This window comes from Cebus imitator, unplaced genomic scaffold, assembly GCF_001604975.1.
Source record: "Cebus imitator isolate Cc_AM_T3 unplaced genomic scaffold, Cebus_imitator-1.0 Scaffold679, whole genome shotgun sequence".
Lineage (NCBI taxonomy): Eukaryota > Metazoa > Chordata > Mammalia > Primates > Cebidae > Cebus > Cebus imitator.
The window spans coordinates 603,685-614,739 of NW_016107994.1; the positions used below are offsets into that span (position 1 = coordinate 603,685).

At 46.5% G+C, this 11,055-nt stretch overlaps 1 long non-coding RNA gene and 1 pseudogene across 1 annotated transcript; both read left to right on the plus strand.

Moving 5' to 3' along the window:
- The first annotated feature begins 414 nt into the window (after positions 1–414).
- On the plus strand, positions 415–6,488 carry LOC119469490. The gene is made up of 3 exons (XR_005198316.1): positions 415–609; positions 5,874–5,909; positions 6,309–6,488. It is a non-coding gene; the product is annotated as an uncharacterized LOC119469490 (long non-coding RNA).
- Positions 6,489–8,198: 1,710 nt separating this feature from the next.
- Positions 8,199–10,472, plus strand: LOC108296037 (annotated as a pseudogene).
- Positions 10,473–11,055: the final 583 nt, after the last annotated feature.

Below are 11,055 nucleotides of genomic sequence, written 5' to 3' on the forward strand. Positions count from 1 at the left end.
CACATGTATTGCAATGGAACATACTTACACCAAAATAATTACTTGTTATTGTTCATCCGCAATTCAAATTTAAATTGGATGTCCTTTTCTTCTTCTTCTTCTCTTCTTCTTCTTCTTTTTTTTGGCTGTATCTGGCAACCCTAAACGAAGTTGAAGATTGTTGGGATTCCAGCAGGCATTCCCAGCACAAGGAAACCCAGGGATAATAGGCCAATCCCAGGGAATCCCAGAGCTTGGGAAGAGGGATTGGAGCAGTCAGAAGGCTGTTTCCTGGCCAGATGGGGTGGCTCACACCTGTAATCCCAGCACTTTGGGAGGCCAAGGTGGGCAGATCACTTGAGGTCTGGAGTTCAAGACTAGCCTGGCCAACATGGCAAATCCCCGTCTCTACCTGGGATTACAGGTGCGTGGTGGCCAGTGTCCAGGGAAGTTCTGCTGACTGGAACTGAACCATAGCAAATGCATCTCCACTTGCCATGATTCAGTAGCTTTGAGTGACAAAGTAACTAATCTCAAGCCCTGGTGATTGAGAAACCCATGAATTGCTTGCACTGAGCTACAGTTTCATCCGGAATTCCTGGCAAAGGTGTTAGAACGGCTCCATGATTGGTCAGTGAGATCATCAGCATCTTCCCAGCACTCAGGGGCATGCTGTGGGGATGGGAAGCCCGTCACCTACTTTATCTTTATTTTCATTCCCTGGAAGTGATCTGGTACCATTTGTCATGGGTCTTTGTCTTAACAAGCCTCAACCATAAGCATATTGACTTGGGGACACCACAGTGGACGCTGATGCTCTAGGGATGAGGTGTGCCCAGCCAGTGCAGTGTTTTGTTTTTTCCTTTTTTCTTTGAGACAGAGTCTCGCTCTGTCACCCAGGCTGGAGTGCAGTGGCGGGATCTTGGCTCACTGCAATCTCCGCCTCCCGGGTTCAAGTGATTCTCCTGCCACATCCTCCTGAGTAGGTGGGATTACAGGCGCCTGTCACTATGCCCAGCTAATCTTTGCATTTTTAGTAAAGCCAGGTTTTCACCATCTTGGTCAGCCTGGTCTTGAACTCCTGACCTCGTGATCCACCTGCCTTGGCCTCCCAAAGTGTTGGGATTACAGGCATGAGCCACCGTGCCCAGCAAGTGCAGTGTTTTAAGATGGAAATGTGAATGCCTCAGTCACCATGGGCACCAGTCATGACTGTTCCTCCGCAAAGCATTTCATGTATTTCTCTCATCTGTCTGTCCTGAAGACATTTGAAATGCCATCCCCAGTTAGAGTTCAGAAAGTTAAACTATGTCCCTCATCAATAGCAGAATAAGCTGCGATATAACCATGCAGATAATATGTTCATGCGTGGAGTACCAGCCAACTGTTCAAAAGAACCAACTGGCTGAGCATGGTGGCTCACACCTATAATCTCAGCACTTTGAGAGGCCAAGGCAGGAAGATCTTTTGATCCCAGGAGTTTGAGACCAAGTTGGGCTAAATGGCAGAACTCCATCTCTCCAAAAAAAAGGTTAGTTGGCCATGGTGGCATTCACCTGTAGTTCCAGCTACTCGGGATGTCTACTTGAGTCCAAGGAAGTTGCTGCAATCAGTCGTGATTCAGACACCACTCTTTCACCTGGGCAATAAACTGAGGGCTGGGATTGGTAGTTCACACCCATAATCCCAGCACTCTGGGAGACTGAGGCATGAAGATCTCTTGAGCCTAGAAGTTCAAGATCAGCCTGGGCATTATAGTAAGATCCTGTTTCTTTGTTTGTTTTCTCTTTTAGACAGAGTTTCACTCTTCTTGTCCAGGCTGGAAGGCAATGGCGCGATCTCAGCTAACTGCAACCTTTGCCTCCCGGGTTCAGGTGATTTCTCCCGCCTCAGCCTCCTGAGTAGCTGGGATTACAGGCACCCACCACCATGCCCAGCTAATTTTTTATGTTTTTAGTGAAGACAGGGTTTTGCCATATTGGCCAGGCTGGTCTTAAACTCCTGACCTCAGGTGATCCGCCTGCCTTGGCCTCCCAAAGTGCTGGGATTACAGGTGTGAGCCACCACGCCCAGTCATTTTGTTTGTCTGCTTGTTTGTTTTTTGAGATGGAGTCTCACTCTGTCACCCAGGCTGGAGTGCAGTGGCCCAGTCTCGGCTCACTGCAACCTCCGCCTCCCAGGCTCAAGTGGCTCTTGTGCCTCAGTCTTCCGAGTAGCTGGGATTATAGGCATGTGCTGCCATACCAGGCTCATTTCTGTATTTTTAGTAGAGACGGGGTTTTGCCATGTTGTCCAGACAGGTCTCGAATTCCTGACCTCAAGTGATCTGCCCACCTCGGCTTCCCAAATTGCTGGGATTACAGGTGTGAGCCACCTCACCCAGCCTCAATTTTATTTCTGAAACTTGGTGGTGGATGCAAAGATGTTTGTCATGCTATTCTCTATGCTTTTTGTTTAAATCAAGTATTTGGCACTGAAATCCCCTCCCCGCCCCAGTCATGCTCAAGTTTTCATCTCAATGCTGTACTGGTCAGGAGTCAGTGACAGACATAATCTACTCTGGCTCCCTAGCTAGTTTAGGCTGAAGGAGAATTGATATTGACTACAGAATCAATCAGGAGGCTAAAGGTACCACTCTGAGCTTTAGAAGGGGGAGGTCATGGCCGGGCATGGTGGCTCATGCCTGTAAGCTCATCACTTTGGGAGACTGAGGCGGGTGGATCACCTGAGATCAGGAGTTCAAGACCAGCCTGGCCAACATGGTGAAACCCCGTCTGTACTAAAAATACAAAAAAATTAGCTAGGCACGGTGGCACACACCTGTAGTACCAGCTACTTGGGAGGCTGGGGCATGAGATTCGCCTGAAGCCAGGTGGTGGAGGTTGCAGTGAGCCGAGATCGTGTCCCTGCACTCCAGCCTGGGCAACAGAGACTCCATCTCAATTTTAAAAAAAGAAAAAAGAGATAAAAGAAAAATCAATAGAAGTGGGAGGTCAGGCAGAAGGAAATCACTGACTTTTATGTTACCAGCTGGCCTGGGAAGCCACCGTGGGAAATCCAGACTCCACAGGAATGGCCCTTCCCAGGAGAAACAGTGGAAGCAGCAGAAGTGTGGTCTTACCCTTGTTGCTTCCTGCTGGTTGATGGAACTTCATCAGCACCTGGAATCCTTGAGTTTGGAAATCGTGGTTCTTACCTTTCTAGCCTCTGCTGTGGAGGAAGACTGACCCTACCAGAATGCAGGAAATATTGATCCATCTGCTGTATGTACTTGTCACAGAAGCCGTGTCATCCATCTCTTGCAGCTCTACACACCCCGTCTTCCAGCCCTGAACTTCCACCTTTTCCCCCACTCTGAACTCTTACCCCCAGCCTTCGTAATAGATTGGGGTGGGCAGCTGGAACGACTCTCAGTGAAAAACAAGGCCATTCAGTAGGCAGCATTATAAAATGGCATGTGTATGCATGTAGAACGCAGGCACAGAATTGGTACGGGTGTGTTAAATCTAGAAAGACATCTGAGGTCACAGTGGACCACAGCTAGCTAGATGGTCCAGGGGAAGGCCGTACTGTTTAGCAGTAAAAGAGCTTGGCTCTGAGCCTGGTACAGTGGCTCATACCTGTAATCCCAGCATGTAGGGAGACCAAGGCAGGTGGATCACGAGGTCAAGAGATCAAGGCCATCCTGGCCAATATGGCGAAACTCCATCTCTACTAAAAGTACAAAAATTAGCTGGGCCTGGTGGCAGGTGCCTATAGTCCCAGCTACTCGGGAGGCTGAGGCAGGAAAATCTCTTGAACCAGGGAGGCAGAGGCTGCAGTAAGCCGAGATCGTGCCACTGCACTCCAGCCTGGTGACAGAGCAAGACTCTGTCTCCAAAAAAAAAAAAAAAAAGAAACCCCTGAACTGTCTGCTTTGTCAATGCCTGTGACTCCTTTCTTTTTTCTTTTCCTTTCCCATCTCTGGGACTCCAGCCTAAGTGACAGAGTGAGACCCTGTCTCGAAAACCAAAAACAAACCGGGTGCAGTGGCTCACATCTGTAATCACAGCACTTTGGGAGGCCGAGGCAGGAGGGTCTCCTGAGATCAGGAGTTTTGAGACCAGCGTGGCCAACATGATGAAACTTCATCTCTACTAAAAATACAAAAATTAGCTGGGCGTGGTGGCACATGCCTGTAATCCCAGCTACTTGGGAGGCTGAGGCAGGAGAACTACTTGAACCCGGGAGGTGGAGGTTGCAGTGAGCTGAGATCGCATCATTGCACTCCAGCCTGGTCAACCAAACGAGAACCTGTCTCAAAAAAAGAAAAGAAAAAGAAAAAAAAATCACACCAGCAGGGTGGAGGCAGCCAGCCAGCCTGGTACTAGGGAGCACAATTACAGGACTGCTCATGAAACCGCCATTGCAAAATTATGACTGGGATAGTGAAAGAGATCTGACCTAACCAATTCCATCTTGCTTCTAAACTCCAAGCTGTCCTTGTTCACTCCTGGGCATAATTTTGGGAGGCACTTAGCTTATAGTTTACAGTTTAGAACAAAGACAATAATAGTCCTTTCCCAAAACAAACCCCCTACTTTCGTGGGGACTAGAGTGGCTTTGTTGACTAACAAATTAGCCAAAAGATGAGAAATTATGGTTTAGGAGTCATGCAGTCGGAGGCTACGAGATTCTGACTCTCCCCAAATTGCTCCTGAAGATAGCATCACTTTGTAAAGCCTGAGGTCAGTGATTGAGATATTTTGCGGACCCTGCACTTGATGGATCAGCTAGCACCGCCCAGATGGATCAATTGGCTCATCTGATCTTGTGGCCCCCACTGGTCTGTGTTCTTGTGGAACTCACCCAAGTGAGTTCACCTCTGACTCAACCAACCAACACTCCTGACTCACTGGCTGTCCCCAACCCTCCAAATTATCCTTCAAAACTCTGATTCCCAAATGCTCAGGGAGACTGATTTGAGTAATAATAAGACTCTGGTCTCCTGCATAGCTAACTCTGTGTGAATTACTCTTTACTGTTTTCTCTATTGCGGTTCCCCTGTCTTGACAAATTGGCTCTATGTAGGCAGTGGTCAAGATGAACCCACTGGGCTGTTACACTCACTGTTCTGGTGACACATAGCCAGATTCTGAGCTACAACAGTGATACCAGGCCTAGAGGAGAGGGGTGAATTCAACAGTTAATTCAGAGCCAGGTGTAGTCCCAGCACTTTGGGAGGCCTAGGAGGGAAGATCACTTGAAGTCAGGAGTTCTAGAGCAGCCTGGTCAATATGGTGAAACTGCATCTCTATTAAAAATAAAAAAAATAGGCAGTGGTGGCATGGGCCTGTAGTCCTAGCCACTCAGGAGGTTGAGGCAGGAGAATCACTTGAACCCTGAAGGCAGAGGTTGCAGTGAGTAGAGATTGTACCATTGCACTTTAGCCTGGGTGACAGAGCGAGATTCCATCTCAAAAAAAAAAAAAAGTTAATTCAGGCTGGGTGCAGTGTCTCACACCTGTAATCTCAGTACTTAGTGAGCCTGAGGCAAGAGGATTGTTGTTTGGGTTTAGGAGTTTGAGACCAGCCTGGGCAACATAGCAAGACCTCTATCTCTCTATTTAAAAAAAAAAAAAGAAAGTTAATTCAGAGATGGGATCAACTTGAGTTGTTGATTGATTGGGTGGAGGTTGAATGGGTATTAGAGTTGAAACAGTATTCCTTTTTTTTTTTTTTTTTCAAAATCCAAATAATATTCTAAGATGACTAATTGGCTTCTGGCTTTGGGCAGATACATGGACACAAGAAGTAAGTTAGCTTGGAGGGAAATACTGTGCATGTTATTAGTAATTTTGTAACTCAGTAAAGATATTGGGAGAACTACATGTCACTAAATTTTTTGTCTTGCAGAATCACCAGTGTTCTTTAGTAGAAATATGGCAGAGGGTGGGGCGAGGTGGCTCATGCCTGTAATCCCAGCACTTTGGGAGGCTGAGGCTGGTGGATCACCTGTGGTCGCCAGTGTGAGACCAGCATGACCAACACGGAGAAACCCCGTCTCTACTAAAAATTACAAAATTAGCCAGGCGTGGTGGCGCATGCCTGTGATCCCAGCTACTGGGGAGGCTGAGGCAGGAGAACTGCTTGAACTCAGTAGGTGGAGGCTGCAGTCTCCACCTCTGACTGAGACCATGCCATTACACCCTAGCCTGGGCAAAAAGAGCGAAACTCCATCAAAGAAAGAAAGAAAGAGGGAAAGAGAGGGAGGGAGGGAGGGAGGGAGGGAAGGAAGGAAGGAAGGAAGGAAGGAAGGAAGGAGGAAGGAAGGAAGGAAGGAGGAGTTAGAAATCTGGAAAATAGAATAAAATGAATAGATTCGTTATCCTACCGCTGAAGCAATCAAAACAGCATAACTAGGGAGGAGGAAATCTAGGGTTCACAATTGTTTTTAGTTTTCTAATTAAGGCATCGTTCTAATACAAATATATGATTTAAAAATAAAAACAATTTCCCTAGTTTTTATCAGTAGGCTCATAACTTATTTATTTACACCTTTAATAGACTGTGATAAAGGAATTCAGAGGCTTAAATTAAAAGATGTAGGGGGTGGTGAGGAAGGCGGATTCTTCTAAAATTCAACTAAATCATTCAAATTAAAAAAAAGTCCTTAATGATTTAATTGCTTAGTAGTCTCTCTGTGTATACAACATAAATCTTTGGAATGATTAACACGAGGAAAAGATGGGTGGCAGCCCATAACATTCTCCTTATGTAGAAAGCATTTGGGGGCAGGTTTTATAATGCAGTCTTAAAATAGCTGTTAATCAGATGCTGATTTCAGGAGCTGTATGTGGAAGCCCGAGCCACAGCACCTGAGTGCTGATTAGCATTAAGCCACACGGTAGCCATTTCTCATTGCACACTTTATAGGCCCCTTAGTTCCACCTCAGCAGTAATGAAGGGAAACTATTTAGGTATTCATGTATTCGAGATCACACCGGGTACCCTTGTGGGGGAAATATTCCTGTGACAGAATTTAGCAAAGGGGGGCCGGGTGCAGTGGCTCACACCTGCAATCCCAGCTACTCAGGAGGCTGAGGCAGGAGAATCGCTGGAACCCCGGAGGTAGAGGTTACAGTGAGCCGAGATGGCACCACTGCACTCCAGCCTGGGCATGCACCACCACGCCTAGCAAATTTTTTTTTTTTTTTTTCAGAGGGAGTCTTGCTCTGTCACCCAGGCTGGAGTGCAGTGGTGTGATCTCGGCTCACTGCAACCTCTGCCTCTTGAGTTCAAGCAATTCTCCTGACTCAGCCTCCGTAGTAGCTGGGATTACAGGTGCCCGCCACCATGCCCATCTAATTTTTATAATTTTAGTAGAGACTTTAGGATTTCGACTTGTTGGCCAGGCTGGTCTTGAACTCCTGATGTCAGGTGATCCGCCCACCTCTGCCTCCTAAGGGATTACAGGTGTGAGCCGCAGTGCCTGGCCCAGCCTTCTTTCATAGCTTCCTGCAGCAGGGAGCTACTGCAGCAGCTGGCAGGGGGAGATCAGAGAGAGACTTTTCTACCAATCTGTTAAATGATGCGATAACATATTTTTTTTTCTTTTTTCTTTTTTATAATTTTTAAAAATTGAAATAGGGCCTCCTTATGTTGCCCAGGCTGGTCTTGAAGTCCTGGCCTCAAATGATCCTCCTGTCTCAGCCTTCCCAAGTGATGGGATTACAGGTGTGAGCTACTGCGCTCAGTTGATAACACACTTTTCATATAGGTAATGGCTCAGTGAATTTGTTTTTTGAGTCGTTTCACCTATAAGGCTGGGCAGCTGGAACGATGAATTACACAATAGCTCTGATGATACACGGCCTCTCTTCGCTCTGCCTTGGGGACATTGGTTTTTGTCAGAGGCCAGATGTCTCCTGGAGCATGTGTCCACTGGGGCCAAAGAGTCTGCACTGGCCTAGGGGACTTCGTAGGTGGAAATCACATTACTGCCTCTTAAAGGAACTCTCTGTGTTTGGAACCAGCCTAGCGAGACTCCTCTCCGGGCAACAGAGATTTTGCAATCGATGCAGAAGTGTTTCTTCTCGTGACAGCCCTGCTCTAGGGGTTGAAGAATGACCAAATTGATTTGAGTTCTCAAAACTTAATCAAGCATCTTCCTAAATGGGATTATTCACATTCCTGTGGCATGTGAAGTGAAATCGGAATCTGAACATTTTTGCTGGAAGCATGTGGAAGTTTTATAACCAGCCTTTAGGGGAAAATGCCAGATATTCCGATGGACGAAGAAGTAATTGCTGAGACAGTTGGCAGGTGGAGGGCATGCATGGGTGTCACAGATTGTACTTGGCAGCCGGGGTGGGACAGTTGGTGGCATGGAGGAATCATTGAGAGGCTGCTTGTCACACAACTTTGTTTCAAAGTGTCAGATCATGAAACGGCTCCACCCAAGGTAACTTCTGAATGACTGAGCACAGAGCACAGCTTCAAACCTTCCATGAATTAGTGACAGTCATTGTTTGGTTATCAGCTCTTGTGTGTGGGGGCCGAGCCTTTGACCGCTAAAACCAGGGGAACAAAACCACCTTCTCCACTGAGAGCTGTTAACCTCCTGCTGACTTATGTTCTGGGTCCTGCTTGGAGAGTGTTTCAGATTGGCTACAGGATGTGTTGATCTAGGCACTGCAAAAAGCTTCCTTCTGCAAACTAGGACTCTTAGCTTCCCTGAAATATCTCTTTGACAAAAGGATGTGGTTATTTTGTTTCCTTCTCTCTAGCTCAGGGAAGTTGTCAATAGCTCTCTGAGGCAGAGTCTTCCAACTGAAAACAGGTACCTCTGGGATTTAGGAGAGTAAAAATGCAGGAAGTTCCCGTAACTATGTACAACTTAATGTATGCATAATAATTAAAAATAGTTTCTGGATTTTTGGTTTTTTTGAGACAGAGTCTCGCTGTGTCACCCTGGCTGAGTGTAATGGCACAATCTCGGCTTACTGCAAACTCTGCCTCCCTGGTTCTAGTGATTGTCCTACCTCAACACCACACCCGGCTTTATTTATTTATTTATTTATTTAGACAGTGTATCTCTGTGTCGCCCAGGCTGGATGGAGTGCAGTGGGGCGATCTCGGCTCTCTGCAGCCTCTGCCTCCTGGGCTCAAGCAATTCTCCCACCTCAGCCTCCCGAGTAGCTGGGACTATAGGCGCGTGCCACCACGTTTGGCTAATTTTTTTGTATTTTTGGTGGAGCTGCTGTCTCACTATTTTGCCTAGGCTGGTCTCAAACTCCTGAGCTCAAGCAATGTGCCCATCTTGGCCTCCCAAAGTGCTGGGAAGGTCATTCCTCTCACCACGCCCAGTCCTAAAATTTTTTTCAAGAAAGAAGATGTAGTAAGTGGGTAAAGGAATGACTTTAAATGTTCTTCCTCAGATCAACCAATATAATTTATCTCCCCCCCGCAAGGCACTGTCTACTATATCACTCTGATCTATTTCCGTATATAGTATAATAGTATAACACACTGCTGTTTAGAATGATCCTGTTTGAGCAGATGCTGCGTTGCGAAAAGGGCTCATCCTCTGCCTTTCCTCTTCCTCTGCTGAGGCTGTCAAGCTCTCCTTGGCCTCTAGCCGGCTGTCTCCTTAAGACCCAACACCCATACCTTCAATTAAGTTGCAGAGTTCCGATGGAGAGGTATTTGGAGTTAGTGTGGAAATTGCAAAACAATCTGTGACTCTTTAAGACCATGTTGGAAGATTGGAAGATTTGGGAATTGATGATGAAGGAGATGATGACCCAGTTCCTCTGCCAAATGTTAATGCAGCAATATTAAAAAGGTCATTCAGGCTAGGCGCGGTGGCTCATGCCTGTAATCCCAGCACTTTGGGAGGCTGAGGAAGGTGGATCACACGAGGTCAGGAGTTCGAGATCAGCCTGGACAACATGGTGAAACCCCACCTCTACTAAAAATGCAAAAATTAGCCAGGCATGGTGGCAGCATGCCTGTAATCCCAGCTACTCAGGAGGCTGAGGCAAGAGGATTGCGTGAACCCAGGAGGTGGAGGTTGCAGTGAGCTGAGATCGCACCATTGCATTCCAACCTGGGCCACGGAGCAAGACTCCGACTCAAAAATAAGTAGATAAATGGTAATAATTTTTTTTTTAAAAAAAAAGATAATTCAGGGGTGCACTCACCACAAGGATGACCCTCCTCCTCCTCCAGAGGATGGTAAGAACAAAAAAAAGCAAACAGACACTATCCCTGTTTGGGACCAAGAATTTCTGAAAGTTGACCAAGGCACACTTTTTAAAGTCATTGTGGCTGCAAACCAATTGGACATCAAAGGTTGGCTTGATGCTCCATGCAAGACTGTTGCCTTTTGATCAAGGGGAAGGCTCCAGAGGAGATTGGCAGGAACAGTCTTCCATCGATATCAAAACTGACTTCATTGAACAGGAGGAAGCCCAGGTACCCAAAGAGAACCCGTGGTGCAAAGAGACGTGAAATGCTGTGCCTGACACTGCAAAGATTGCTTCAAATACGGGTTGCACTGCCCTGTTTATAACTGTGAATATTAGACAAACAGTAGACACGTGCAGCAGATCAATTGCATTCGCAGGATATGGTCCTCACCGCATGCATAGTTTGAGTAGATTCCAAACCTGTGGCTGAGTTTCCTCTAGTATGATTGAGAGTTTCTTTTTCCTTTGCTCTGAATAAAACTAAACTGCGGGTTCTCTATAAGTGACATTTTGAATTTTCCCTCTTTTTTTTTTTTTTTTTTTAAAGCAATGTTTTTTTTTTTTTTTTTTTTTTTTTCTTTAGTGACTTTAGTGACTTTTTTTTGTTTTTTTTGGAGAGAGTCTTGCTCTGTCTCCAGGCTGGAGCACAGTGGCGCGATCTCGTCTCATTGCAATCTCTGCCTCCCGGGTTCAAGCGATTCTCCTGCCTCAGCCTCTCAAGGAGTTGAGATTACAGGCATACACCACCACACCCAGCTAATTTTTGTATTTTTAGTAGAGACGGGGTTTCACCATGTTGGCCAGGATAGTCTCGATCTCTTGACCTCATGATCCACCTGGCTCGG